This window comes from Camelus bactrianus, chromosome 2, assembly GCF_048773025.1.
Source record: "Camelus bactrianus isolate YW-2024 breed Bactrian camel chromosome 2, ASM4877302v1, whole genome shotgun sequence".
Taxonomy (NCBI): domain Eukaryota; kingdom Metazoa; phylum Chordata; class Mammalia; order Artiodactyla; family Camelidae; genus Camelus; species Camelus bactrianus.
The window spans coordinates 30,511,166-30,535,714 of NC_133540.1; the positions used below are offsets into that span (position 1 = coordinate 30,511,166).

Genomic DNA, 24,549 nt, shown 5'->3' on the forward strand with positions numbered 1-24,549 from the left:
ATCTTATCATTTCCTGTCCGGGTTTCAATGAAAGTTAAGAAATGTCTTGGTCCATTTTTGTTTCCCACAGTACTTTGCAGACAGAGAAATGTTTGTGTAGAGAATTAAACTTTTGTGAAGAAGACACTCCATGGAGCATCAGACAGATCATTGAGAATATGGAAAGGTAAGCCTGTTATCTGGGGTTTGAGGAACAGGCTTCATTTCAGTCCAGGTCAAGGATGAGAGCCAACCTGCTCTTCTTCCATGGTGAGACTGCTTGAGATCAGTGTTCTCACCAGCAGGGAAAAAAGCTATGATTACAGTGTGCTGATGAACATGAATTTGGTTCCACTGAATCATGCTTAATTAAGGCATGTGTTTCTGTTGTGCTTTTTAAATTGCATCTTGGTCTTTCCCACCACTGTTTGGGTCGATGCCTCTTTGCATGAGGATAAAGGGAAAGGACAATTCCCCTCTGAGTGGACACTGAGGTTATGCCACTGCATGTCCCCATGAGAGCACCTGAGCCTTCCCAGCACTCAGGTTCCAGCAGTCAAGAAGGTGCTGAATAGCAGACATAGGGCTGGTGTAAAGCCTCATCCTTTTTCCTAGTAAACCGCTCCCTCCATGCCTTACTTCTTCCAGGGCCAGAAAAACCGCACAGCAAGACATTCCTCTCTTTGAAAACAGGCTTCAAGAAAAGCAAAAACTGTGGCTTGCTTTTCTACCACTCTGAGGCCCATTCTTCCAGATGTTTTTGGATGTAAAAATGGGAATTTTAACACTGATTGCTTAGTTCTTTTCTCTGAGGGTTAAAAGATATTTTAAAAAATGTAAAGCGTTATTAACTTTTTGATGTAAACCAGCTTTAACAACTAAAGTGCTTCCTTACTTTGAACTATGAAAAGTAGGTAAACATGTTTTTGATACTGTTTACCACTTTCCAAGAGATAGATTTAATATTATACGACCTTTAGCACTCAAGACAAATTGATCTCTTAGAGTATAACTATAATAGTATAGTATATTCCCAAAATAGCATGAAGATAAATCCAAATTGATATGGTTTTCATTAATCAGATAATTGCTGAGACATGAGTTGATGTTTACCTTTGTGCTATCTCTTGAAAAAAGGGCTAGCTAAGCAAATTACTATGGCATGGGCAAACCCATAAGGAGACTGCTTACCTAAGTGAATCCATTTATATACAAATTATGAAATTGCAATGCATGAGTTGGCTATTTTGATACATTACTTCCAAATCATTTGTCTTTTTAGTGTAGAGCTCCCCATAGACAATACTTGGTTAACATACTATTAGTGACTGTGAGAACTTGAATAATTTAATTTCTTGAGGAGAAAAGGATTCAGATAATATTTTCTCCTTGAAATGTGGAGCCAGGAGATTCAATTTAAATCCTTGGGCAAGGAAGCTCTGGCTTACTGATACTCACTTGCATCATCTGAAAAGAAAATAATAGTATTTTTTTACAGTATCACTGCGGGCATTAAACTGTATGAAAAATAAAGCAACTGCCAGAGTGCCTGGAACATGGTAGTCCTAAATCAACACTTTTTGAATAGGACTGTGAACTTTTAACTAAATCAGACTTTTTCCCAAGTATTGTAATCACTCAAGGTATTTTATTCTAGAAAACAGAAAGTTTCTCTTACTATCATCCTTTGAGAATCCTTTTAGTAAAATTCCCCTATTTACACTATTTTTCTAAAAAAAAAAAAACTCTACAGTACTCAATTAAAATATTATTTTCTAACATAGAGGGGGTTTTTTTTGTTATGAACACTACTTCAAGGGTCTTGTGACCATGAGGGGATTTACAAATACATACTCTAATTCCATTCCTTATACATTTACAATCCAGAACTATGAAGTTCAAGAGCATGCTGGCTTTGGAATTCCTGGGAAGGGAAGAAGAGCAATGAAAAGGTGGAGAGGATTCATTCCAGATGTCCACAAATTCCAAATGCTATGCACCATAGCCCTTCTAGAACTGTCTTCCTTTTAGTTGGGAGTAAATGACCTTTTCAATTCGAATTATTAAATGTGGAATTCTTGAAGGCTCTAGTTTAGCTGAATATAAAGTTAGTACTTTGGTCAGGGATGGAGAATTTTAATTACTATAATCAACACCCGTGGATTATAAGTTCCCAAACCATAAAATATTAAGAGTTTTTAAAAAATGGGGAAACATCTAGCACAACATGCTCATTTGTCGGAATGAGGTGATGGAGGCCTGGAAGTTTACCACTTTGTCAGACATCTAACGGTTTCAATTCTAGAATGTTTGCCTATTGACTAGAGTGGAAGTATCATTTAACGGCACCATGTTTCTTTCATGAATGTAGTTCCTTGAAGACCTAGCTCTTGAGAATAGCAACCTGAAAAGTAGGGCTCTGTCTTTTTGTCAAAATGACACCATTAAAATTAATTGGGATTCCGGTTTTACAAATGATTACAGAGGCAAGTGACACCAAAAAGCAAAGAATAAAGAAACAGTAAATACATAGAACAAGGAAGAAAAACCCTAGTTTGCATGGACATTTTATCAATTTTTAAGACCAAAAAAATTGAATTTATGAGGAGAAAGCTTCACAGCTACTCTGAGGATGTGGAAAGCGAGGAGTGAGGGTGGAGAAATGTTTGGTGGAAAACACGAAACAACCCCCTTTCCAACCAACAAACAGAGCAGGTCAGACTTCCTTTCATATTTGCCTGTTTGGGACTATTTCAGCTTCCTACTCTGAATCTTGGGATACCTTGCCAATGTCCACATTACAAATTGAGAGTCAGAAATAAAATCTCTGGAGAAAAACAAAATATTTAACAGAACCTGTAGAGGATGCAGCTGGTTGACCAGCCAGCACACCAAACCCATAATCTCCCTCAATTTGTTTGTTAGAGTGTTGGAGAGATTTCCGTATTCAGAGAAGGCATCTGAGTCCTCTGGGCCTGAGTGGTGAAAGAAGGAAGAAGAGATGCACTATTTCTGTTCTCATTTTAAAATCCAGCTCGGACACAGGTCCAGAGCCCATTTTGGAAATATATAACTCAGAGCTCTTAACACAGATTACTCTTGTGTTGATGTTTGGTGCCTGTTATATGCTATGTGATTATTCATTTTACATTAAATGTCACTTCATGGTGGCTTCAGTATCTAGCAAGTCATCATGCCTGATCTTCATCTATTTCCATAAACCTCCCGGAAAATGTTTTCCAAGGAGATTGAACATCTCTACAAAGCTCCCTTGGAAGTGAGTCTCTGCGCATTACTTTCTGTTCATGCGGCTTTCCAGGGGTAAATTTCATACGAGGTTGTTTTCTAAGAGGCTTGACATTACCGTGTGTGTGTGTGTGTGTGTGTGTGTGTGTGTGTGTGTGTGTGTGTGTGTGAAGGTGGGTCTCTAAAGCACAACTACATGCTGAGAGATTAATAGGCTTCTCAATATTCCTCTTTCTGAAGTCAATTAACACTTTCATAGTAATTATTCTCAATAAGCAAAGAGATTGACATAGTAAAATATCAGGACTCTAAATATTGCAATAAAAAGTAGTTTTGCAAAAACAAAAGTACTTGTAATAATTCAGCCCAAACTCTCACTATTCATAGAATTTCTCCATTCCATGAATGGGGGCACCTCCTTCATACACTGGCTCACGTCCATTTCTAAGTTAGTAGGTGTATTATTGTTGCAAGTAACACAGAAGTGCAGTCACTATGGCCTAAAATGCCAAAAAGAAAAAAAAAAAAGCAGGTTAATTTTATGCTGCACTTTCTCTTTTCACATCCTTCCAGAAAGTAAAGTAACCTAAATAATATCAGGATGAATTGAAGAGACAGAAGGATGCTTCTGAAATCAAAGGGGCAATCCTATCCGAGCAGCCTAGATACTGAACTGTGTGTTATTTTGGACAAAATAAAAACTATCCGACTTTGGCAAATGAAAGCAACTGGCATGAATATTGAACCTGCTGAAAATTCTTACATCAGCATTAAAATTCTCCTAGTTTGCTCTTTAAAAAACTCTGACTTCTGAAATGGAAGCTGAATTGTTGGAATAGGAATCCAGGTCTCAACAGTTTCTCTTCCTGTGCTGTCAGGACAACGAGATTTTTTGCCCATATTCAAGTCTGGAGATTGACATTCTGCTGGAGGTCTGACCAAACCTCTCTAAAACAACAGAAAGAGAATGAATACATCTCCACTGAGATCTGGTACTGACCAGTTTACCTAAAACCCTGAGCTTTCCTTGGATTGCTTCCTGCACCACAACAAAATCAGACTTAAAATATGTTTTGTACAAAACAGCAACCCTTGCCCAAAAGCTGGATTTGTAACCAAGAAATAAAACCTCTTCCTTCCAGAGAGTGAACCAGTCAGCTTAGTGCATGCCATTAATATCTGTCTTTTGCAAAGAAAAGTATGAACTCATTAGTTATGAATTACAACATTAACTTCCTGATTTCAATTCCAATTTCAACAGAGCTGCAATTACCAAGGGAATTATCTTAAAATAAGAGAGAGAGAGAGAGAAAGGGGGTTAAAAAATCATTTATAAATATAGTCAGGAGGACAAAAAGAGAATCTGGAGGGAAAATGAACTAAAGGCTAAGACACAAGGAAGCATGAGATATGGTTTAAAATATATAGAAAAATGTATAGAGTGAGAAATAGGATTCTAGCTCCAGCCTCTAAGATCACTGAAACATCTAGAGTTGACCATAGTCTCTCCCACCAGCAACCTTTCTCTTTACAAACAAAGAAAGCTGCTCTCAGCCATGGTCACGCTCTTCGGAAAACCTGAATAAAAAGTCTAAAGAAGTCTTCTCTGATAGCTTACTCTTTTTTTATTTTTTTCCCTCTTCTATTGAAATACAGTCAATTTACAATATGTTAATTTCTAGTGTACAGCATAGTGATTCATTTACACATATATATTCCTTTTTATGTTTGTTTTCATTATAGACCATTACAGGGTACTGAATATAGTTCCCTGTGCCATATAGTAGGACCTTGTTTATCTATTTTAGTATTTATAAATCCCAAGTTTCCGATTTATCCCTCCCCATCGCCTTTTCTCCCTGGCAACCAAAAGTTTATTTTCTATGTCTATGAGTCTGTCTCTGTTTTGTAAATAAGTTCATTTGAGTCTGCTTTGTTTGGGTTTTGTTTTCTTTAGATTTCACATATAAGTGATATCATATGGTATTTTTCTTTCTCTTTCTGGCTCATTTCACTTAGTATGGTGATCTCCAGGTCCAAACATGTTGCTGCAAATGGCATTATTTTATTCTTTTTATGGTTGTATAGTATTCCATTGTGTGTGTGTGTGTGTGTGTGTGTGTGTGTGTGTATACACACATACCACAACTTCTTTATCCAGTCATCTGTTGATGGACATTTAGGTTGCTTCCATGTCTTGGCTATTGTAAACAGAGCTGCTATGAACATTGGGGCCCATGTATCTTTTTTAATTATATTTTTCTCTAGATTTATGCCCAGGAGTGGGATTACTGGATCATAGGGTAAGTTGATTTTTAGTTTTTTAAGGAATCTCCGTACTGTTTTCCACAATGGCTGCACCAAACTAAATTCCCACCCCCAGTGTAGGAGGGTTCCCTTTTCTCCACACCCTCTGCAGCATTTATCATTTGTGGATTTTTTAACGATGGCCAGAACTCTTTCATTCTTGGAACGATAATAATCATCCGACTCAATTCCCCAAGAGGGAAGAGACTGATTCATCTTTGTATTTCCAGAACCTAGGAGAGCAGCTGGCATACAGCAGGCTCTCAATACATGCTAGCGAGATGAACCCAACTAAATAAGACTGAATGTAAGACCAGCTCTTCACCCAACAAAGCCTGAAGACCCAAATGCCCCATTAAGCCCTGAGGGGAGAGGCGTGGCCAAGGAAAGGCATGGGGGCTGTCAGTATCAGTGTTGTTGGAATGAGCTGTTGCAACATCGGAAGTCATAGGGCTCAGTTGTCTGGTACCAATGACAATACCAGTGCTTACCAAATATGTTATAATAATAAATATAACTTTACAAGTCTCACAGATTTCTTTGTACCTGCAACTCTAAACCAGCTTCTAACCCCAAAACTCCGGAAACCAATTTAGCCGGTCCTCTGGTGAAAAAAGCAGCAGGCGTCAGGGGTGTGCACTGGTGAGTGGGGCAGCAGAGTGGACTAGAACCTGGACCTTAATACGTCCCTCCTATGTTTTCCATAGAAGCCTGAGTCAGGGGTGCAGTTGTGAGAGAATTGTTCTCTGTGAAAAAAGGATAATGTTTACCTTAAACTACCCTCTTTTTTTACTTCCAGGAGATGTAACACAGATTGCCTGTAACCATAGCAATCAGTTCAGCTGTGAGCGCCCTCATTTATTCAAGGCACAGAGGCAGTATAGGAGAGAAAATACTATTACAAATAGGAACAATAGGTTTAATTTCTGATGCCAAAACACGATTGGTTTGGTATTGGATTCCCAGCCATAAGAAGCATATTATACTTTCTGGCTTTCATCTGCTTTCTCCTCGTCCTCAAGAGTAATATTAATTTCAATTTCTTCCAGAAAAAATGATTAACTTGTTTCCAGGACTATCTTGAGAGTGAAATAAAAATCTGGAAACACATATTCTCGGCAATGCACCATGTGCAGGAGAGCTGAGATAACCAGCCAAGGGCCATAAAACAACGTCGATGTACACTTTTTTTTACACTTTTGATGCTTTTTTTTTTTTTTCAGAGTAGTATCCAACTTCCCTTGGTTAAGTAATAAAGGATGTGCTGCATACTTACTGCTGCGTCTCCCTCATTTTAGTCTCTTTATATCCCTGGAATGAAAAAAAAAATCTAATGGAGGCTGCTTTATGTTATTTCAGTAAAGTGACAGAAAAAGTATTCTTGATTTTCAAAGCAATTACTTATATGATCCATTAATTAACCAAACCTCAGTGATACCCAAGTTTGTTAACTGTATACTGGTATTTCCACTGATAAAACTCAATAAATGTTATTTTCAAGGTATCTAGATATCCAACACTGGAGAAAAAAACTACCACAGAATTTCATCTATGAGGTAAGCTTTGCCACTTTCTCCACCATTCAGTTAGTTACTGGGTTCCTACCATATGCAAATAATGTGAGACTTACAAAGATGGGGCAGACACATACCTCCAGTTCCTACTATGTGAAAAGCAATAGAAACTATATAAGGATGAGACAAAGGTCTTTATTTCAAAATATTTCAGCCTAGAAGGGGAAAAGTCTTCGGGAGCCATGAATGAAATATTTTATCAAAACAAAGATGTTGGTAATAATCCATTTGATCAGAAAATTATACAAGTTGTTACCTTCAGCTTAGGGATAACTCAATCAGTTTTATTGAAAGTGTCTAAAATTTTCACTGCAAAATTTGAAGCTTCCTAAAGCTATAATCTGAAGACTGCTTCATTTCCCTAAAGCTCAACCCATCGACCACACTTTTAATTCGAGGAGGATTTAAAAATAATTGGAAATAATTTATTAAATATATTGCAGGTCCGGTTTGGGCTTTTTTCCTTCCTTTTGGCCCTGTGTCTCTCACTAAGACTCCTTTTCTCAAACTCCTTGGCCCAGAGTATAAGTGCCCACCATCCAATCCCAGCATCTAGTTTATAAGGTCTTGGAAGAAAACAAATTCAAGATAACTTTGCCCCGTGACCACCTGAAAGGATGAGACACATTTTAGGGTAACAATTAGAGTCATCTAGGATTGGCTTATACTCCAAACCACAACAAACCATCACTATTTTTAAATAATGGTGGTCACTGTTTCCATGCAACTGAAATCTACTATGGCAAGACTTTCTTGCTAATACTGGTTGTCAATTACCTATCAGGAGAATTAAGTGACGATCTTCAAACCAACCCCTTAAACTTGCAGTAAGCCAACACCAGCCAGGTCTAGGGACTCACTTGCTACTCCGCAAGAGTTTCTCCTTGTGTCAAAGGAGTCCAGTGGGGTTCTTTGGTTTGTGTTTTGGTTTTGTTTTCCTACTTGGGCATTTCCTGGTAGTAATTATTTTAATATCAAGTTTCTATATGCTAACCACTGTTTGGTAGCTAACCCTGTGAACTGAATACGTCCAGGCACCCTTCCTATAGTAATATTACTATCCAAACTATACCTGCTCTTTGCCCCATCTTCATAACTGTAGGACTCCCTCAACTTACCACCCAGTAATTTTCAGCTCATGATAGTTTCTCCCAAGTGCTTAGAAATATGTCTGCTCAACTCCTGTGTCCCCACATCCTCCTCCAGGCACCTTGACACTGCCTGTTCCTGATACCCTCTATGGAAACAGCAAAATCCATGCCAAGGGCATGAAGTTTTCAGAGCCACAGTCTTTGGCGCATCAGAGCCCCTGGCAGGTGTCCCCTACTCAGCTGTCCGTGGGGACTGAAGCAGGACCGTCCTCTCACAGTCCCTCCTAAAAACTGCTGCCTGCTGTTAGCCCTTTTCCTTCTCAAAGTGACCCCAGGCCCATCTTTCAGAACAAGAAGAGAGACCTTACACCAGCTCCATCTATTGTCTCTGTATGTGTCAAGCTCATCCTTACTGCTTTAGCTCAAGAAGACAAAACCAACTGATAATCTTATAATCTCCTGAAGGAAGGAATGTCAGCCCATCAGTCCTATAAAGTCAGTCACGAAAGACCAGTTTATTTATTTATATATTGTGTAATGTACACAGATACATATGTATGTGTATATATATGTATAAATATACAAACACACATATACATAGCTTAGGCATATGTGTTATATATAGGCTCATATTATTTATGCTAAGTCTCATATATAATAAAGCAGGGACTGGGTATGATAATTCAAAAAAATGAATAGCTCCAGATGAAAACACACTCATGGCCAAAACTGTTGATTAGACTCATTGCTGCCTTTAACCCAACCCTAAGAATAAGGCCAGCATCTATGGTTACGAGCAAATACATAAGAATATTGTAGCTACAAACATATGCCATTGGGTTGATGAACAGAGGCTAGAGCAAATTACCTACTAAATGCTCAGAAATAACATTTATGCAAAGAAGGTATTCATTTTAACAAAACCTTAAGCAAAGACAATAAAACCAAAAATGGATAAATGAAACTACATCAAAATTAAAACTCTTGTGCATCAAAGGACACAATCAATAGAGAGAAGAGGTAATCTGTGGAATGGGAGGAAATATTTGCAAAGTATATCTGATGATGAGTTAATATCCAGAATATATAAATAACTTCTATATCACGACAACAACAAAAAAGAAACAACTCAATACAAAAATGGGCAAAGGACTTGAATAGACGTTGCTCTGAAGATGATATAAAAATGGACAACAAGCTATTAAAAAATATTCAACATAACTATCAGAGAAATGCAAATCTAAACCACAAAGGTGATACCACTCACACTCATCAGGATGGCTACAATTGAAAAAAAAAAAAAAAGAAAATAACAATGTCAGTGAGGATGTGGAGAATTGAAGCCATTGTGTACGGTTGGTGGGAATGAAAAATTGTGCAGCCTCTATGAAAACCACTATGATGTTTCCTCAAACAATCAAAAATGGTATTACCGTATCATCAAGCAATCCACTTCCAGGTATGTATCCAAAAGAACTGAATGCAAAGTCCCAGAGAGATATCTGTTCACTCATGTTCACTACAGCTTTATTCAAAATAGCCAAGAGGTGAAAGCAACCCAATGGCTACTGATGACTGAATGGATGAACAAAATGTGAAATACACACACACACACACACACACACACACACACACACACACACGGATATTATTCCTCCTTAAACAAAGGAAATCCTGTCACATGTTATACAATGGATGAGCCTTGAGGACATTAAGCTCAGTAAAGTAAGGCAATCACAGAAACACAAATACTGTGTGATTCCAATTATATGACATATCAAATTCATAGTAACAAAAAGCAGAATGGTGATGGCCAGGGTCTAGGAGAAGGGGAAAATGTGGAGTTGTTTCATGGGTGCAGTTTCAGATTTGCAAGATGAAAATTCCTGGAGATTTGTTGTCCAACAATGTGAAAGTACTTAACACTACTAAACTGTACAGTTAAAAAGGTTAAGATGTAAATTTTATTTGTTCTTTACCACAATTGAAACGTTATTATATATTTATATACACATATAAAAATTATTACATATTATATATGCATATATTAAAATTTTATATATATACATACATGAATCCAGTGGGTTAAGGGAAGCTGTTTCAGGGAGAAGAGGAACCTAGAGGAGGCATGGTGAACATTTACATGTGGTTCTGGGAGAAGAGAGAATCTTCTTCCTGGAAAAAGTGACTCATGAGCTGGTTTGAAGGATAGATAGGATTCTTCTAAGCATACAAGAAAGGAAGGAGACTCCAGGGAAAGTGAACAGCAAGTGCAAAGCAGACCTGTGTTCCTGGAACTACAAGTGGTTTGGTTTTAGAGAAGTGGAGGGAGGAGGGTGGAGTCGGGGGCAAAGAGCTTGGATTGCCGAGATGTGTAGTGACCCCTGGGCCACTACTCTTTCAGATGCGAAGGCAAAGGGCCAGAAGGCAAAGGCAGGCTTCTGGCAGGCTGCACTTCCGATGTAGGGTGAGCAGCTGGTCAAATGGTATTTCCTGGAGGGTAGGAGAAAAGGCACTGCAGTGCCACACACCTACCTATGGACAGGATCTGTGTCTCTGCTCTGGCTGGTCCCTGACCTCTCTCTTTTCTCTCTTTCTCTCTTCCTTCCTGACACACACACACACACACACACACACACAACTCCTCACTCCCAAAACCAGCCAACCCCAATAGGTAAGCCTTCAGATTTGACCAATCTGACTCTCTTTCTACAGCTTGGCAGTGGATAGGGAGACACCAGCCATGGCTCAGGAATGCAGCAGCCGACCTTACTGTTATCAGAAGGCCTTCCCGCTTATCAATGGCACTTGAGAACACAAAGTCAGCACCCAAAGGGAACTAGAAGAGCCTCTTGTTAGATGCCTGTCACGCACTATAAAACTTGCCTGGATTTAGAGGGAAGCTGCTGTTTCTCAGAAAAGGCCCCACTCTCGGTTTGTATGGATGCTGTAGCTTAAGAATCCATCTCATGGGTTTCAGGAGCAAAGACATGATCCCCTGATCTTTATGTATGAAACTTCCCATTGATACCAGCAGGACCTTTTCCTAAGACACCATTAGCCCTAAATAAGAGGTAGTCAATGAAGTCTGCACATTTTATTAGAAGATTGAAAAGCCATTATAGTCTTCACGTTCTCCCTCATTCCAACATCTCTCTGTCTCCAAGCTCTGGAACTTCTATAGCATATAATGTATGCTATGTAGTCATATAATATATAAGATCGTTCAATAGCACTCTGATTATCAGAATAAAGTGCCAAACCCTCAGTCTAGCATAAAGGTCCTTTGAGGATCAGGACGCTATTCCATCTCTAACCTCATCTCTCACCACTGGACCGTTTGGCATTTGTTGCTCCATCTTCCCTAAACTACCTACCAGACATTCCACATCAGGTCATGTTCTCTGATATGGCCCTGCCTTTTCAAGTGCTGGTCTCTTTGCTTGGATTCCTTTCCTTACAGGATTTTTTTCTACCCACCTTGGTCTGGATAACTCCCGATCTGCCTACAGCATCTTTTGGAATTCTGAGATGGGTATCCTGCACTCGTGCTCTCTCGGTCCCTGCAGCTTCCCCTGTAGGACGTACGGAAGGGTTTCAGCATTGTGTCTACCCCCGATCTCACTAACAGGGACCATCTCTTATTCTAGAAGGTTGTGGTTCAGTGTTGAGTGCAGCAGCTCAGCCATCCTTCTTCTCTGCCCTCCACAGTGTGTAGATCTTTATCCTCAGCTACATTACCCTATGAATTCAAGACAACTAGTATACTTCGAGGAATCACACCCTCCTTTCAGTATGACAAGTAGGAAGGAAGACGGCAGCAGGTGGAAGATGGCTACAATTTTTTATTTGGAGAAGGGGGAAAAAGCCCCTCAGAATTCCTCTTATGCCTCATTAGCCAGAACTGGTCATATGTCATCCCTTACACAAGGAAGTCTGGGACAGCAAGGATCTGACAAAGCAGAAAAGATTGTCACAAACAGTCTGATCACATTCACTTCCTGAAGACGGTCCATGGCCTACCTAAACAAACTTCGGATTTTGTTGGCCAGATAAAGGTTTTAGCTTTTGGATAATCATCTAATGGTATCTGCCACACTTAGATTTTGCAAGACAAATCCTGACTAAGACAATACACGGAAAAGATGGCAGCCTGGTTTCATAGAACCACATGCATAGAAAGCCCTGTTTATACAATATAAATCGGAAAGGATCCTTATGGGTTAACCAGTTAGTTTTGATATACGTGTTTAGAAGATTGGTATAGCCTTAGTGATAGGTTTTGGGAAAGAAAGAGTTGGAACTGTCATAATTGTTGTATCTATTAATCACATACTTAGAACATATTTGTTTCAGGTGTTTTGAGAGTGACTTCTCTGAAGATATTCAATCTCAAATTGCATGTCAAGTCATTTCAACTACAGTGCATAAAAGATGTGGTCAGATGTGACTCTTGTACATTTCTTTTATCCTTGTCGCTGCTAAAATGTTTTCACCGAATGTTAAAGTAGATCTAAGCTAGTTAACTCAGATGAGCGCACTGGATAAGTAAAGGTAGCATCACCAACACGGACAGACCTAGAGATTCTCACACTAAGTGAAGTAAGTCAGACAGAGAAAGACAAATATCACATGATATCACTTACATGTGGGATTTTAAAAAATGGCACAAATGAACCTTTTTATAAAACAGAAACAGACTCACAGACATAGAAAAAAAAACTTATGGTTATCAAAGGGGAAAAGGGTAGGGGAGAGGGATAAATTAGGAATTAAGGATTAACTATTATGCACAGTATTATATACAAAATAGATAAACAATAAGATTCTACTGTATAGCACAGGGAACTATAGTCAATGGTTTGTAAGAACTTATAATGAAAAAGAACATGTGTATGTATGTGTATATATATGACAAATCACTATGTTTTACACCAGAAACTAACACAACATTGTAAATCAACTATACCTCAATTAAAAAGGAACAGTGAGCCATGGTATAGGCGATAATGATGGATGTGAATTGTGAATAAATACTAAGTGAATGGTTAAAAAAAAAAAAAACAGATAGGTACATGACTTGGGTATCCATGAAATCAATGCACCCTGTTCCCCAAAAGCTAAGAGAAACTGACAGCTTCCTTACCTGCCTCTGTACTAAGCTTTCTCCATTTCCATTATCCTTAATTCATCCACCATGGTTGTTTCAAGAGACAAGAACACTTATTGGTCCCCAGGCTAATAATTTTCGCAAGGTTGAATAGGGGAGTTAAAATTTGAGTGTGCCAGAAGGTAAGGTTGGGGGAACATGGGGCTCCAGGACATGCACTTTCAGAAAGAACACAAACACTTCTCTCTTTGGATTTGCTTCCTCCCCACAGGAAGAGCAGAATCAGGCCCTGTCCTCACTGCAGAACAAGTGACTTCCTCTCTGCTCCCGTCTCCTTAGAAGCCAAGTGGGAACAAGAGAGAGGCAGAGGAAAAGGATGCAACGTGGGCAACATCTGGCCTGAGTGGGAGTTTAGAGGTTCTCCACAAGGTCCAGGTTAGATCCCAAGAAAATACACCAGACTGACATGCACAAAAAGCACAGGCATTAATCAAATGCTCCTGTTTGCCGGACCTGATCTTCCATACGTATATATCCACCAGAGTTCTTTCAGGTAAGTGTGGTAGGGCAAGGGCTGGACTTGGAAGTTCAGAGATCACCTAACTAATTACTATTTCTTTCTCAACCATTTATTCCCAACTCTCTTCTCCCCAGTCGTCAAGCATCTCGTAATGTTTGTCCTTGATTATATGGGGAAAGGTCACAGAGCACTCTAATTTAAAGGAGCATGTACAGCTAATGCAGTGAAAAGAACACAGTTTAGCAACCCACAGATCTGGGTTCAAATCTCAGCACAACTCCTTTCTCATTTCATTAATTCAGGTAACTTACTTAGCCTCTCTGAACCTCAGTTTCCTTACTAAGTTAGTAACGCTTACCTCAGGAAGTTATTATGAAGATTATATGTATAAATGAAGCAACTCATAGTTTATAAATGCACCAGGCATCGAATATATGTTCAACAAGTGTTAATCTCCCAAGTGAACATTATTACTAGAAAACTAACTCCAAACTCTATTGATGATAGGTCAACAGTAAGATATTCTTATTAAAATATATTTATTTTATTACTAAAAATAACAGGAAAAGCTATAGACAATGAGTGTGTGTTTCCAGGCTAGTTATATCATCATAATATAAGTTGACTGAAACAGAGATTAACAAGGTATTTATTATCTTTATTTCAGCATTTTAAAAAACAGCAAAATTAAGTTCTGCTTTGAAAGACTCTAGAATATTTGAAAGACTCTAGAATAGCACAGGATTGATTAGAGGTCTGTCACCACAGATTGGATGTGTTGATTTCATTTCCCCAAAAGTATCCACATAGCAATTTGGCAGTACACAAATATTCTGAAAATGCTAGCAGTTTTTTACAGCAAATAGTCATTGCACCCTTACCTACAATGTTAGGGTCCCATTTTCATTTTAAAGACTCACAATGCTTTTCAGAAGCTAACAATTTTTTTTCATCCCTACCTAGTCATTGTGAATTTGAGAGGAAGGCACAACAAATAGGTACTTAACTAAAGTAGGTGCTTTCTCTGTTGATTTCATGAATCTAAACCTATTGACTGAAGGGATATAATACAAAATTAGGAACTCACAGAAACTACTCTCAATTATACTATAATCACAGCTCATTTTTTTGATCTTCCTATTACAGTTAATTTAAGGTCACACTCTATGCCTTAAAATCTCTTGTATTCTTTGAGCCCTTGTCAAGATGCCTTGTATATAGTCAGTGCCCAACGAAAGTTTGCCACATTGCATGAGTTGATCATCCATCTTATTCACTAGATTTGACTTAGACTCACTTATGCCTTTTCTTTTTTTTCCCCCAAAAATGAAGTTCACCCACAAAGGAAAAAGGCAGAAAGATGTTGTGGCAAAAATGCTGTCCTGGAAAACAGATCTTGGTTCTGGTCTCAGCTTTCTGTGACTTTGGACAAGTCAATTAAACTTTCCAGAATCAAATTTCTCCATCAAACAAGGATGCTAGACAAGATGTATGTGCCAGACTGTAAGGTCACACGAAGACGTTCGAGGTAATGTATGTGGAACTGTTAATACTTGCAGCGAGACAATATAAAAATAGTTTTGAATAATTTCAGACTTATTGGGTTGAGTGCTAGCATTCTTGAATGACTGCTCCAAAGGACATAACGCAGATTTGCCTTTTTTTGGTATGTTGTGAGGGTATTGTGGGTTTTGTTTGTTTTTTCTTTTTTTTTAAGTTACATTACTTTGGAGGTTCATGTTACATAGGCATGAGGATACAATTCAAGAGAGCAAAGGTCAACCAAGTTCTGAAGTTGCTTGGCATTTTATCAATCATTATTTAGAGTTTCCTCTTTTATTTTTTTCCCCTCACATATCTGGCCGGGAACACAGACGTTTGTGTGATGTAATGAGAAAGGAAGTTTCATCTACTGCTCTTTCAACCTTATCTACTCAACACTTAGCTCGTGACAGACCCTGATGCTCTTAATGAATTCCTAAAGACCCTGGAAGGTCTCAGATCTCTACAAGGTGATTACAGAGGCTCACACTTTGCCAAGTCATATGCAGGTGGCTAAAGCCTGCTTTTCTCTACATCTCCTGTCCCACTTGTCCTTTTCTATGAACATTTTCCAGCAGCCATGCAAGCGCTCAGTAGGTAAGGCCCCAGCAAAATGGTCGTGACCCAAGTGACCGTGAAGCAACAGATTGTTGATGTCATCTCAGAGAAAGGCCCCAAGTGTATCTAATCCACGCTCCAGCAGCTGGTACACGGTTTTCCAAGTGTGGGTGGGCCTTTACATTGTAGGGGGTTTTGTTTTGTTTCGTTTCGTTTGTTTTTTTCACACTGCAGCGTTAAGTGCACTTCCCTTCCCTCTTGGACTGTAGAAGAGAAATGGAATTCTTAACTCGCTCACGCAGATCTCACCCGAGACCCAGTGAATGGCAGGGATCCGGCACAAACACCCACACACTTCCCTCAGTCACGGATCCCTGCTAAAGACCAGAAGCTGGCCATGGCAATGCTGAATATATGCTTCCGTTGGACTTCCATGGAATTTGGTTTCATTCGATTGTATGTTAAATGTGTTTTTAAAACAAAGAAAGAAAGAAAAGTAAGTTTCATTCTTCCTACCTCAAGGTTAGGGTGAGTCAGAGAGGTTTCAAAGGGGAGCGGAGCTGCCACCTTCATGTTCTGACACCAGAGAGGAGCCTCTGAAGCCACCTCAAAGCAGCCGAGCCCCAGCCTGCTCCGGATCCCTGTGGAGCAGAACCAATTTTTAAATGTCTTCATCTGGTCCCTCCTACTTTCATGGTTGCTCTGGGGGTGGTGAGAATCAGGACGCACTGAAAGCTGCCGGGACATCTGACTCTTTATTTTCTTGGCTCAAAGTGTCTTAACTCTGCACCAGCCCTGGCGGCTGTGCAGCATTTCACTTCTGAGAGCGGAGGCAAAGGGAGCCGTGCAGAGAGGGGCCGGAGCCCTGGCTGCAGTTCAGTGCGAGGAGAGAAGAGCCACCACCCATCCCCCACCATGCTTCAGGTGTCCTGCCGTCAGGGTCACCTTTCCCACAGGCTCTGACCTGAACTTCCCCTCCACGGTGATGGGGGCGAGAGGCGGGCACGCAGGGAGTGGTCCTAAGAGGAAACTGGTTTTAAGTATCCTTACATTTTTCTGAAAATACTTCCTAGTTTTCCCTCTCCTCAGAGTGCATTTGGATTTCATGAAGAAATCGGGTATTTGTGGGGCAGGGAGCGTGTGGAGAGGGAACTGACTCAAATATCTGAAAATCAGCTGCAAGACCGGACCTGCTCTTTGCCGCTGGACTGAAGAAGAACACGGAAGTCACGGGGCAGGCTGGGCTCCCTGTGAGAACTTCCTACCAGTCTGCCGGAGCACCACGGACGGCTGGGGGGCAAGGTTCCGCCTCTGAGGGCACTCGAGCAAGTTCTGGGGAGTCCCTCGGCGTGGAAACCAGGCAGAGCACTGCACCGTGAGGCGGGAAGCACGGCGCTGGGAGAACGCCCCTCGCGCCCTCCCCTCACTCGCACCTTGGCGCGCGGAGGAGACCTGCGCAAGCTTCAGCCCCGCCCATCGCCCCGCCCTCCGCGCCGAGGGAGGAGGACGTTCCCATCTGATTGGACGGGAGGGAGCTGGGATCTTTCGCGCCACGTTTACCAGAGGACAGTGCTACTATACGCACTCGTGCCCGCCTCTTTGGGCTTCCAGGATTCGACTGTTCTCAAATCTTTTAAGAAAGCCCAACAACAGAGGTGTTTCTTTTTGCTCTGCCATTAACCGAGTTGGTTCTTCCTCTCCTACTTAGCTACTGTTTTTGTATGTACAATCAAAACCCCAGAAAAACCCCAGACAAACCCCATCCAACTCACAGATACAGTGGCGCACTTACTCAGAGTAGTGTAAATAGAACATAGGTTTTCCCCTAACCTTACTAAAGCATAAACAGAATTTTCTAAGTCTATACGCATTATCTTCAGAAAGAATCCAAGTGTTTCCATTGCAAATTGTGAGACAGACTAGATGGAAATTGAAGATCATCATACAATTCATAATGTCCTTAAACCCTAAAGCCTTAAGATTCAGAAAAATACGGTGTTTTCTACTTATCCTAACACTTCTTCAGTTCAGTCATCATCTATTAGGCGTAAAAATATAACTAAAATTTTTACAGATTCACGGGTAGAACTGATTGTATGTGTTGGGAACTTATACCTGTTTAAACCATCAATGAGAATTCTTTGAAACCTACTGTAGAAATTGTAAATACCGAATAATCCCCAGAAACAAGTCATCAGCACACCAATTAGACTGGCTTTGGTAAATACCTTCTCTGGCAGTTGCCAAGCATAGCAAGTAAACAAAACGGATGTTCTTTGTACCTTTTGACAGAAAGTGCTTCCTTACCTGAAGAAAATTATTCCTATAAAAATCTGTCTTGCAAGTATTTTTCTTGTGTTTCTGATACCAGTATAATCAGGAAGCAATGAAAGTGGTCGCTGAAACGCCAGTTTTCACAAAGCTCTGCGGGCCAATGGGAATGAGTATTAATTCAAATAAACTTCGGAATGCCAGCCAAACCCCTGAAACTTGTTAGCAATCCACCCAGTCAGTTGGTTCTGCTTTTTCAGTACTACCTTATCCTGAAATGACCTGATAGAAAAGCTAGTGTCTGATGACATATGACATCAAGTGTTCAACGAGAATTCTACTGGCATAACCTCCCGTGTGACTGCTTGTGTTCTCTGACCTTCCACAGCACTCAGGAAGGACTGAGTACTTTTTCAGCAAAACTTGCAAGACCAAAATTTAATTTCTTAGAGAAGTAACTCTCAACAGCATTCAGAAATTTGATTTTGGACTAGAAAATAGTAAAGTCCCTAACTGAGGTCCCTTTTTTCCCCATAAGGAGTCTTTTCTAGCATTAATTTCACTTACATACAATAGTCATTTTACATTTTATTTTGTTACTGAAGGTATAAAATGGTCTATATTTCATTTAAAACAGAAACTAGAAGTGTTTGGTCAACTTCTTTTTTGCAACAAATATTAACCCAGTGTTTTATCTTGCTTGACTTTTCAAATATGGTGTTTTATAGCACCTTGATTTCTAGCTGGGTAAATGTAAAGGTTATGTCAGCATTTGCATTATAAGTCCATGTTTTGGGGGTTTGTAACTAAGTCATAAAAAATAATTCTGACTAAAACTTGGAATGCCAAAGGTCCACCCTGAAACACAGGTTTGTTCCTAGATGTACTATACACATGTACACACACTCACGTGCAAACACACACACACACACATCAGAATTCAACAACTACTGTTTTGTAAAATACATTCATTCAATACGTTGCCTTGATGAGAATGAATTGAAAGAACGTCAAGGCTACAAAGTGAAATAAAACACGCAGTCATCCAATGGGAGCCAATTATATCCTAAGATATATGTAGTAGATTTGAAAGATAATTTAAGGACAATAGGAATTAATAGTTAAAGATTAACGGATAGAAAGATGAAGACAGACCTCCACAAAAAAATAAAAAAAGAAAAGAAAAAGAAAAATAGCTCTTTCTTAACCAGAACTGTTTGAGCCTCCTTTCACACTGTCTAGTAGATGGTCTCTGAATCTCTTTGCAGATGTGATCTAATGTCCTTGAACACACTTATTACAATTCATCATCTACATAGCAACAGACAGGGCTGTGCTCATAAACCAGAGTGGCGCTGGACCTGGTAAGTCATTAAGCAAATATATTCCTAAGTCATATGACACTTGCGTGCCCACTGCTTGCCTATAAGAAGAAAATAGGATTTCTCATATACATTTCTAAGACTTGTAAAGTGGTTTCCTTCAAGTCATATCTTGCCATTTTAGCATTATTTGGCTATTTTCAAATGCTAAAACATTTCTGAATACTTTTTTCATTGTTGTCTTTAAAATTACTATATTTTTCATTGCATGGTCGTAAAATTTGTTAGCAAGTAGGGAACAAAAGTATTTTTACTGAGACATTAAAAAAAAATTAAGAACTGGGGGAGGAAAATCTGAGATAACTTCAACACCAGAATCTAATCTTATCAAAAAGATAAGGCAGTCGGTGTGTCTGAAAAATCACTTATTTACCACTTAATCATAGAACGTATACACTCCAAGATGACTCAAGAAAGAATAAAGTGACTTAATAGAGACTAGCAGTAGTTGTAGTGCATGAATCTGTTTTAGTTGGTGAAAAAAGTTGTAACTCAGAGGTTAAGAGCAAAGACTAAGATGCTGGATTGCCTGGTTCAGATCCTGGCTCTAGCAGTGGTACTTGGCTGCATGACCTTGAACTAGTTACTCAGCCTCTCTATGACTCTGCTTCCTCATCTAGAAAGTGGGTTTAAAGTAGTATTTTGTACTTGTAGATATGTTTTTAAGATTAAATGAATAAACTGAAAACCCATTCAATGCTTGGTACATCGTAAGTGCTACTTAAGTATTTATTATTATTATTATTATTATTATTATTATTATTATTATTACTATTTGACTAAACTCAGAAGAAAAATTCTGTAGGAAAGTAGTAACATTGTTTCATGTATCAAAATCATATATCATCCGCTCATCCTGGTTCTTTTCATTTCAGACATTTTAACAAATAGAAAATCTATGTACTCAGGAGAAAATGAATAAGAATGAAGGCAATATTGGCTTACTCGTTACGATGACCATAGTAAAATAAAACTGCTTGAAGAAATATACCAAACTGTGCATGACTGGCTCTGCCGGGAAGAAATATAATAATTATGTCTATCACTTCGTGAGTTTTGCATGTGAAAATGTGGAGGAACTGATTTGTCTCGACCTCTGATGTTGCTTAAAGGAGCAAATAAAAGTAAAATCTTGTGTATCCTCTAAACTGAGGAACCTGTTTCATGATTAGAGAGGCAAGAAAGGCTGAGGGTATTGTATCCTCAAAGGAAGTTCCCAAGGTGTTGAAAGCCGTCCTAGTTATCTTAGAAGGTGGAGAACATTCCACTCTCTCCTCTGGGCAGAGAGATGGGAGGAATTTGAGACTGCACGATTCAGTGAAGGGAGAAATTCAGGATGATTTTGGTGCCACCCAACCTCGAAGCAGGTATGGAGGTTCTATCTTACCTCTCTCTTTACCCAACTTGGTCTGATACTAGCTTTTGATTGGCACAAAAGTATGTTCCAGAAATTAGGAGGAAGTCAAAACAAAGAGTAATTTGATTAAAGTGTTTCTGGCTGAATTAAAACAAAAAACCAAAAACCTCTTCTTTTGACAAGTTTCAGAGTCAGATGGAGCTATATTTGAATTAATGACCCCCTTTAGAATACCAGTAATGGAGCTTCCTGGACACAGAAATACAAATCTTACCCAGCTATCCTCACCTATTTTCCTGTCTATCCAGAGTCAAGCTGAGAAGAGGTTTCTCGGTGCTGTCTATAACCCCTACCAAAGAAGTTTTAGTATGACTACTTCAAACAAACAGAGCTCCTTCCAGGGAGGAGCCCAGGGGCAGATGTTTATCCAACAGAATTACTGCCACAATATTGGTCACCCCACCCTTGAGCTCCACTCCACCTGCAAAACTGAGTCTTAAGTGTGCAAAGTCACTTGAATACACTCAAGTTTCTCTGAGCCGTGCTGTGTGAAGCAATGACAAAAAGAACGCAGTCTGGGTTATTTTTCTGTGCAATCCCTAAGCTTGTGTTAAAAATTAAATCTGTGGTTGTTTTTCCCATCCCCAACCCCTTATTCAGTCTTACTGCATTCTTTAGGCATTAAAGTGTCCATTTCTCTTCACTGTTCTGCCGTTATTAGAAAATAAGAGCATTGCAGTTTTAAAATACTAGAGTTTTGAAAACCTTCGTTGGAGGCAAGGATATGGCAATGAAATCAGTTCTACTCATAGAGAAGGGTCAGGATGCCTCACTACAACTCTTTGGATGTCAGATGCACAGAATGCCTGTGAGTCCATTCTCTCCAAGCTGATGTGATGTTTGTAACAGCAAGCATATATTTCATTCCTGCACTAAATGACAACAATTGTTTCATATATCAATGAAGCTTCTTCTGGAGAGAATGTCTCTCCTATTTCAAGTTCATTTGACCCCCTAACAGTAATATTAGGAGAAGGTAGATTCACTAGGAATTTTGGCTCCACTTCAGTTTCAGCCTTCTAGGTGTGAAAAAATCTCAGGTCCTGCCCCAGACCTTTTGAATCAGAATCTGCATTTTAATAAGACCTGGGGTGATTTATCTGCATATTAAAGTTCAGGATGCACTGGTTAAAACAATCAGAAATTCTACTAGAAATCATACCAAGGCAGCTCCCCAAGTGCTGATTTTGGCAACAAATCAAGATCACTTTAACTCAAAAAATTTTTGATGACTTTCTCTTTATGTAATAAGAAGCTACTCTATAATATATGTTAATTCATTTGAAGATGTTTTAATGATTTTGATACCTATGATATACAACTTCCACTGAATATGTAAACTCAGAATTTTAAGCATTTATTTGCACATAAATTATAATTAGTTTTGAGCATTGTTGCTAAAAAATTGAAATCTGCAGAGAATTCTTAATTTGGCATCCTTTTAAAAACCTTTCATCCTTCCCCCCAAATTTGGATATATGTTACAGGCTGTTAGTAATTAAGGTAAATATGATATTATATTGCAAATTAACTAATGAATATGAACTTTTAAATTATTTCTATGTCATATGTATAATTTTATATATACATAATTTTACATATAAATAAAGTATAATATATATAATGCTATATAGTCTTATTCTATATTTTTAAACACTGATTTTTCACTCATTCAAAAGTGATCAGCCCCGCCAGGGTCCCAGTGCCGAGGCTGTGGCTGCTTGTTCAAGTGAATAGCTTGAGCATCCACCAAGGACCGTTATCCCCTCAGCATCAGCATCTCAGCCTCTGGTCTGCTCTGTGTTGGCAGCCATAGTGATTCTAGGAAGCAGGTCCAACGTGAATGGAACCATGAAGGCTGTAACTCATCTGACATTCCCAAGGTCAAATGATGCACCACACTCTGGTATGTGGAATCTGTTTCCTCAGTTATCACCTGATGGGGCAGGTGACAAAGTTCAGAAGTATTACCATCCCAAGGGGTGAACTTTGACCACTGAGAGATGAGCGATGAGAGAAAAAGGTCAAGTAAGTTCCTCTCCCTTTTCCAAGACAGGGATTGTCAATAAACAGTCAAAGGGCCAATCTGGCCTGCCTCCTAGTTTGGTAAATAAAGTTTTATTGGAACATAGCCATGCCCATTCATTTGTTTATTGTCTAGGACAACCTTCACAGTACAACAGAGTTGAATAATTATTACAGAGACCATGTACCTTGCAAAATCTGAAATATTTACTATGTGGCCCTTTACAGAAAAAGTCTGCGAACCCCTGAACTAAAAGTTTGCTCTGAGGCAGGACTTGCTTGGAAAATACTGTGAACCAAGATATCAGTTAGGTTTCGGATGAAGCTCTGGCCAGCCTGGTTATGTATCTCTTCGTGTTTGCATTCCTTCCTCCCTTGTCTCACTTACCTTTGTGCCTCAGACCTGCTGCTCTGGGATTGCAACTGTCAGTAAAGCCCGAGCATGTCAGTTTTATCACAGACTCAATTTTCTAGAGAACCTGAAATAAAGACAGCTACAAATCTAAGACCCAGATTCATGAATTTTGTTCTTCCTAGATGTATTGGCTTTCTCATAAGTTGCATTAATCTATCAAACAGGATATAATCATTTTCTAATTCTTCCATATTAATTTAAACTAGTTTTACAAAGCCATCATGCCTGTAAGATCTCTAGTGAGGATGTATGGAAAATTCAGATCAATTTTCCTTGTGGTGTATATTTGGGGAGTGGTTTTGCAATGCAGGATTTCTCTTGACTCTAGTATCATTTCACTTGGTAGCACACAATTGGAAGTCACTAGTGTTTTCCAAGGTCATATTTAATGAGTATTATGGATGACAACTTGCATCTGTTATGGCTGGTCAACACCATCCCTCCTGCTTTGTATTTTGATTCCCCCTATAACTAAGTCTACCCACTTCTCTAAGTTCATGTCTGCTATATTTTTTCTATCAATTTTAAAGATGTAATTTGCAAGTTCTATTAAACTACCAACAAAGCATTCATTTTCAGGCTAAAGAAAGACATTAAATGCTGAGACGGATGAGAAATGGAGCACAATTTATAGAAAACTGGCATAATGCCAGGGAGCTTTCAGAAGTGTGCATTGTAGCTTGCACTGTGTCTCCCTACGCCCTGCTTACTAAGGTGCTTTCCTTGAGGAAGGAGTAGTACAAAAGGTAACACCAACCTGAATTTGATCAAGGCTGTTGGCCTAACAAAGATAAAAGGGAAAACTGCTCTAGGTATACCAGAGATTTAGCCCAGATTCTCTTTCATCCCCTCTCTGTATCTCTGGTTAAGGTGGACTAGACTATGTCTGGTCAGAGAGTGAGTGACTGACCTTATTGGGAACCATGTGTTGAGTCCACCTTGGAAAGTACCAGTGTTGACCAGGACTTCTCATTCAAGTTCAGTCTTGACTGATCTTCTTGGAACCAAATTGTGGAGAAGGAATTGCCTTGGTTCCATGTTCTTCCATGCTTGGTTCCACACTTGGTTCCAGTCCCTTAAGTCAAAATGGGTTATCTGCCATCCAGCTATGG

The 24,549-nt window shown here is 39.3% G+C and overlaps 1 long non-coding RNA gene across 1 annotated transcript in view; it reads right to left on the minus strand.

The window, feature by feature from the left end:
* Nucleotides 1-17,490, minus strand: part of LOC123619552 (uncharacterized) — a 155,509-nt gene extending 138,019 nt beyond the window's left edge. Inside the window, exons 1-2 of the long non-coding RNA XR_012510534.1 lie at nucleotides 17,118-17,490; nucleotides 16,444-16,568 (exon numbers count right to left, since the gene is read on the minus strand). This is a non-coding gene — a long non-coding RNA (uncharacterized LOC123619552). The remainder of the gene's footprint in view (nucleotides 1-16,443; nucleotides 16,569-17,117) is intronic.
* Between the last annotated feature and the right edge of the window lie 7,059 nt (nucleotides 17,491-24,549).